Raw genomic sequence first — 6,063 nt, forward strand, 5'->3', positions numbered from 1 at the left:
AGCTATTGTCAGATTGCATTTATTTCCCAGGTAGCGCTCAGATTCATTTCTTTATTTCTTTTGGGGGGGTTTTTTGTTTGTTTTTTGAGACAGGATCTCACTATATAGTTGAGACTGGTCTGGAACTCACAGCGATCCTCCTGCCTCAGCCTCCTGAGTGCTGGGATTACAGGCGTGTGCCACCATGCCCAGCTCATTTCTTTATTTCAAAACCCTCATGTTGTCTTACTTAGTATGACTGTTAATTATTTGGTATGCACATTACTTTAATAGGCTTTCCTTTGTGTTTTTTCCACTTGAAGGTAATGTATGGATAAGTATTAGAATCCATTATTGATACTGTTTCATCATTTAAATTATCTTTTTTTTCAGCTTTAATTGAGTTTATTGGTACATTTTAGGGATACAGTACAGTTACATTCATTGTTGGGACCTTGTACCTCTACATGGCAAGTCTTGATTCTCATTTTTTCCCCTTACCTCCCTTCACCCCCTCCTCCCCTCCCCATCTACAAACACTTTATTTTCATCTTTTCATTCTCTCCCATTTTTTTCTTTTCCCTTATTACCCTTCCCCTATCCATCCCACCTTCCCTACACCTTTAGCTCCTTTCTTCCCATTTCTAAATGTCTTAAATTATCTTTTAAGAAAAATTAAAAAAAAATCTCTACCAATTGGCTCCTTTATCTACTCTCACTTATCTGGACTATATGGTCCACTTCTCCAACCAAATGTCTTTTAACATGCCATTCTTTCTACTGGAAGATCTCACTTCCTCCCAAGACATGTTTCTTTTTTTCTGCAAAGGCAGCAGTTACCACAGCCTTAACAGAAAGTGTGCCTGGAAGTCCTTTAAGAGAACACCTGATGGGTTTTCTGTGTCTCTCACAACACACTTCTTGGTCTGTCCTGATCCTTAATTTGTACTTGTTAACCTTTGAATTTGTAAAATAATTTTTCAGTCATTTCCTTTATATCCTTTTTCTGGGTTTAAAGTATGGGCAACTTTAAGATAGTAGCAATATCTATGATTTATTTATATCATTCAGTTATAATAACTAAGCATTTACTGATTTCACAGCATGGCTTCTATCTATCATTTACTACACCTTCGGCACTGTGTAAGGTGCCAGTATATCATGTTGAGAAGTAATTGTCAGTATCCCTGCCTTCATAGACTCTAAGGGGAGAAACATATTTATCAAATAATCTTACAATTATATAGTTCTGATGGAGCAACAAAGATAAAAGAACATGAATGGGGATAGTTAACCCAAATGAGAGGGGGAAAGGAAAAGAGGCACCAGGTAGGTAGAAATATATGCACAGAGGCTCTGACAGGAGAAGCCAGATATGTGCAAGACATTGGCAAAAGCATGGAGCAGAGGGAATCAGAGAGCACAGATAGAGCGGAGCAGAGGGAGCTTGAAGAGCTAAGCAGAGGCCAGCCCAAGCAGGCTGTGGGATGTGGAAAGCATCCAGGCTTTTCTCCTTAACAATGAGGAGTCACGGGAGGGGTTTAAGAACAGGAGGAGGTGGTACTGTGATCTGAAAAGAGCACTCAGTGAACTCTGCAGGGGATGGAGGAAAGCGGGCAAGAAAATCAAACAGTATTTTTCTGTGCTGTGTAAGCCACCCAGTCAATGTTGCTTATTAATGGAACAGTTTGTGGAACTGATGCTTATCACTGTATCATGAATTTTGGCTTCAATCTACATCTTAAGCTACTCAAAGGGTCTAGTTTTTAATATAATCTCCTCTAACTTTTACATTTCTTTGACCTAACGTATAATAATGTTGAGTGTTCGCCATGGTGCCAGGTTCTGTGCTTAAGACTTGATAGGGATTATTTCAGTTAGTTCCTACCATGAGCCAATGAAGATGAGATGATGTTTATTGTGTGCGCGCGCGTGTGTGTGTGTGTGTGTGTGTGTTGTGTTTAATAGGCTTAGAGGTCTCAAAGGCTTTGCCTTGGAGTAGGTGGTAGATTCGGGACTCAAGTCTAGTTGTCCCTGACTGAAGAGACAACTTTACTCTCAGCTACTTTGTTACAACTGTTCTCCTTAATCTGAGTTGTCAGTACCATTTCAATACCATTGTTATGGAAAAAGGAGATTCCTGCAGCTTTGACAATAATTCTTTCCAGAAAACTGGTCAAAGCCCTTCATGGCATGAAGTCACTTACTCATCTCCCCACCTTGCAGTGGTTTATTACATACCTCACAACCCGGCATTATGTCTGAGCTAATGGTTGTGCTTTGATGTTCTCAATCATGTGAACAAATTTCTGGTTGTATGTCCTTTTTTCTTTTTGAGAAATCTATAATTAGATGAGCTAACAATGCTTATTAGCCCAATTTACAAATAGTATCCCAGTACTCAGCTACTTCCTCAGGAGGGCATCATCAACAATTAAGAGTAATGCCAACAATTGGTAAGCTACTAGTTGACAAATGTTTGCAGTCATGGCCAGAGGAACCCCCTGCCTTTGACCTGCCACCTGTAGAGTACAATTTGCACATACATATTTCTCTGTCTTCATTTTCTATCCCCTAGGGCAGCCTCTTCTGTAGTTGCAGTAGGGTCTGTCTAAAATTGGCTTGTAATTTGCTTGCCTAAATAGAAGAACCCAATAACAGGGCATTGAGAATTTTAACTAATTCCTTAGAGTATTTCTGCAATAATGAATAAAGTCAGTTTGGTCTCAGAAAATAAAAGCAACTGCCTACTGCTTAACAAGTGTTCAAAAGACCATTCATCTTTAACCAAGCATGACTGGCTCCTTACCCTTTGCAAAGCAATGTTGAAAATTCAGTCAAAAGTAGGTGGATGTGGCGACTGCATGGTTTTTTGTTTTTGATGCTGGCAATTAAACCCAGGGCCTCATGCAAGCTGAGCATGCACTTTACCGCTGAGCTATACCCCCAGTCCAACCCTAGTTTTCTTAGCTGGAAACAACCATAACAGAGTGCTCAGATGATAGTGGGAAACTGAGCATGGAAAGTTAATTGGTAAGCAAACCCAAGAGATAGGGAGATACATTTTATAAGGCCATTCAAAGGATTAAGTAGTTGGAATTTTCATAATACTTTGCTGTTGTTGGAGGAAGAATTAAGAAGTAACAGATTTGTTTGCATATTTCCTCCTCCAAGTTTTTAAAAATCTATAAATAGCTGAAGATATAGATTATGAATAAAGTATTATCAATTTCATTAAAAATCCACCACTAATGAATGGGAATGGTCTTCAAATTAGTCTGTTTAGGTAATGCTTGGAGGCAGGTAGAGACAGTTTATACCATGTAGTCTAAAAGCACAAAGGAAAATCCGGACCATCACTTATTTACCTTTCTTCAGACAGTTATTGCTATCATTATCTTCTTGGGAGCATTTACCTCTAAATTTTTTGACTGGGCATAGCACATTATAGTCCATACTGAGTTTGAGGATGATAAAGAGAAGGCCTTGTTATTTCCTATCAGTTTACACTGATATATTCAAGACATGTTTTTTTTAAACAAATGACTTTGAGGTATGAATAACAGTTCTGAACATATTTAATGTATACAACTTGCTAAGACTAAGTGAATACACTGAGAACTAAAACATTATTGATTAGCTAAAAACAAATTGTCTTCTTAGGACCATGCTAGGTTATGCATACTTTAATCTGGTAAATAAATTAAAACTGAGTCTTAAACAATTTATTGATTTGTCTTTCCCATATATTGACAAGGAGTATTTTAACCCAGATGTACTGGTGAAAAGGTAATACTGACTACACTGCCCAGAAGTGAAATATTTTTAAATAAATATAAAAACTGCAACATTTAATTATTCTCTATAGTCTAAAGCTAGTCTTTTTGGTTGTTATTGGTTTTACTTTTGCAGGAAAAGATTTGTACAAAATTATATAGGTTATCAGACATGAATACAAATAATTATTCTTTAAAAAGTCGCTGGAATTTTTTTGGGGGTGGGTACTGGGGATTGAACCCAAAGCCTTTGCACTGAGCTACATCCCCAGCCCTTTAAAAAAATGTTTTTTAAAATTTTGAGACAGAGTCTTGCTAAATTGCTCAGGCTAGGCTTGAATTTGTGATCCTCCTGCCTTGGCCTCCCAGAGTGCTGGGATTATAGGCTTTCTGAAATTTTAATGTAATTCCATGAGACAACGTGACTTCAGATTTCCCTGCATTGCATACACATAGCACAACTTTTCATGAAATTTAAGTAAATATAATTTTAGAGGAATCATAATGTAAAGAGAATGAAACTTTTTGATCACTTGCCATGTAATAGATGATTTGTGTACATTATCTCAATCTTCTTTCAAATTCTATGAAGTACATTTTTGTCCCATTTTATGGATAAGGAAGTGTAGGTGCCGGGAAGTTGTGTCCAGGTTCACTCTTGCTGTAACCCTGGATTTGAAGCTGGATTCATGGCTGTACCCTTGACACACCAGGTGGCCAGGCAGGGAGTTTGGAGAGGAGTGGAGGGTGAGATCTGAAATCTGAGTGGGGCCTTGTGTGCTGCCGGCCGCCCTGTCCAGGGAGGGGGTCCTGAGTGGGGTGAGGCTGAAAAACTTCTTGATGTCTCTGAAGTGGAAAATTTTCAGTAATCCCTAAGTCTACACACAAAAATCCTTTTACAGTAGTGGTGAAAGTAATCTTATGGGTTGCTAAACCGTCCCCAGTTCCTTTGTGGTCTTCAGTATCTCCAGACAGGTCCTTGGGGTCCCAAGCATTGATTAGCAGGTACGGCCCCCTCATGACTTTCTCCTGGCCCTGGGCACACCCAGTCCTGGTCGTCACAGAAAGATCTAGTCTGTGTGGTCTTCCTTTTTGTTTTTATAAAAACAACCACTTCAGTATGGTGAAAGGAGCATTCTTCTCTATACACAGTCACTGAGCCCTGTTGGGGCTGGTTGTTTAAGGGGAACTTAACTGAGTGACTTGAAGGTGTATTCTCAAGTGTCCAAAGATCCTTTTGTTTTTCTTGATGTGTCTGTCTGTCATTTGTTCTACTCTTTTGGGAAACTCAGCACACTTGGTTTTCTAACTTTGCAGCTCAGGATATATTTAATATTAACTAAAGTCCATGCTAATGACCCCCACCCACCTTTTAATTTAAAGGTAATTAAATTCATCTAGGGTGAGTGGTATAAAGCACATGTGCAAGCCCTAAAGCCTTTTGTAATTGGCATGGAATTCTGGCAGGTGCCAAGTTTGATTGTATCTCTTGCCGTTGGTTTATTAAAACTTAGATCTAGGAAATGCAATCATCTTTTATCCTGACACTGATCTTTGTATGATAAAATTCCCAATGGGGCATCCTGTGAAGAAGGGCTTTTCCCTCGCGTGTCCAGCTGTGTCTGTGCTGTACACACAGCCAAGTCAGCCCAAGGCGCTACTCCGAGAGACTGTCAGGACCTCCAGGGCCATCGATGTCCCATTTTCTATACTGTCAGGCACAGCAAAGCCCTTCTCAGCTTTGTCCCCTTCCCACCCACAGCAGCCACTGACAGTATTTGAGCCTTATTGGAGTGGGTGGCGGAAAGAAGTCCAGAGCAATTTCCTGTTGTTGGCTGCGGTGCAGGACAGGGGGCCCTGGGCATGGTTTTTGGATATCCAGGTATCCTCTGACCTTACTTATCCTTTGTCCTAATGAACAACTTCCTGGTTTCTACAATTGCTGCTCTCACCAAGGTCACTCTGTTTAAATTATTCTAAATTCAAAATAGATAACAAATATTTCTGGTCCTCGCTTCCCTTCGTTTGGTCAAGGAAGGAGAAGACACACACGCTCGCATCCCCCTCCCCCATCGCACACATGGTTCTGTTTTGGCACCTGGTAGCCATCAGGAAAACCTGATAAACTTGAAAGGGTTGTTTCCCGATCCCTTCAGAGTTGGAGAAATGATTTCATGCTGACTTTATCCACGGGATTGAAGAAAGGGAGAGTGCGCTCGCAAGCACAAACAGGAAAGCCTGACATCACGGAGCGGCGTGGGGAGGAGTCTGCCCCTCCTCGCCGCCCGCTCGCCGCGCTCCCTTTGTG

At 40.3% G+C, this 6,063-nt stretch overlaps 1 protein-coding gene across 3 annotated transcripts in view; it reads left to right on the plus strand.

Moving 5' to 3' along the window:
• The window catches only part of Rgl1 (ral guanine nucleotide dissociation stimulator like 1), a 260,886-nt gene that overhangs the window by 140,062 nt on the left and 114,761 nt on the right, over positions 1-6,063 (plus strand). The gene's annotated exons all lie outside the window — the stretch shown is intronic.

This window comes from Fukomys damarensis, unplaced genomic scaffold (assembly GCF_012274545.1).
Source record: "Fukomys damarensis isolate Sample0158 unplaced genomic scaffold, DMR_v1.0_HiC HiC_scaffold_11, whole genome shotgun sequence".
NCBI classification, from domain to species: Eukaryota; Metazoa; Chordata; class Mammalia; order Rodentia; family Bathyergidae; genus Fukomys; species Fukomys damarensis.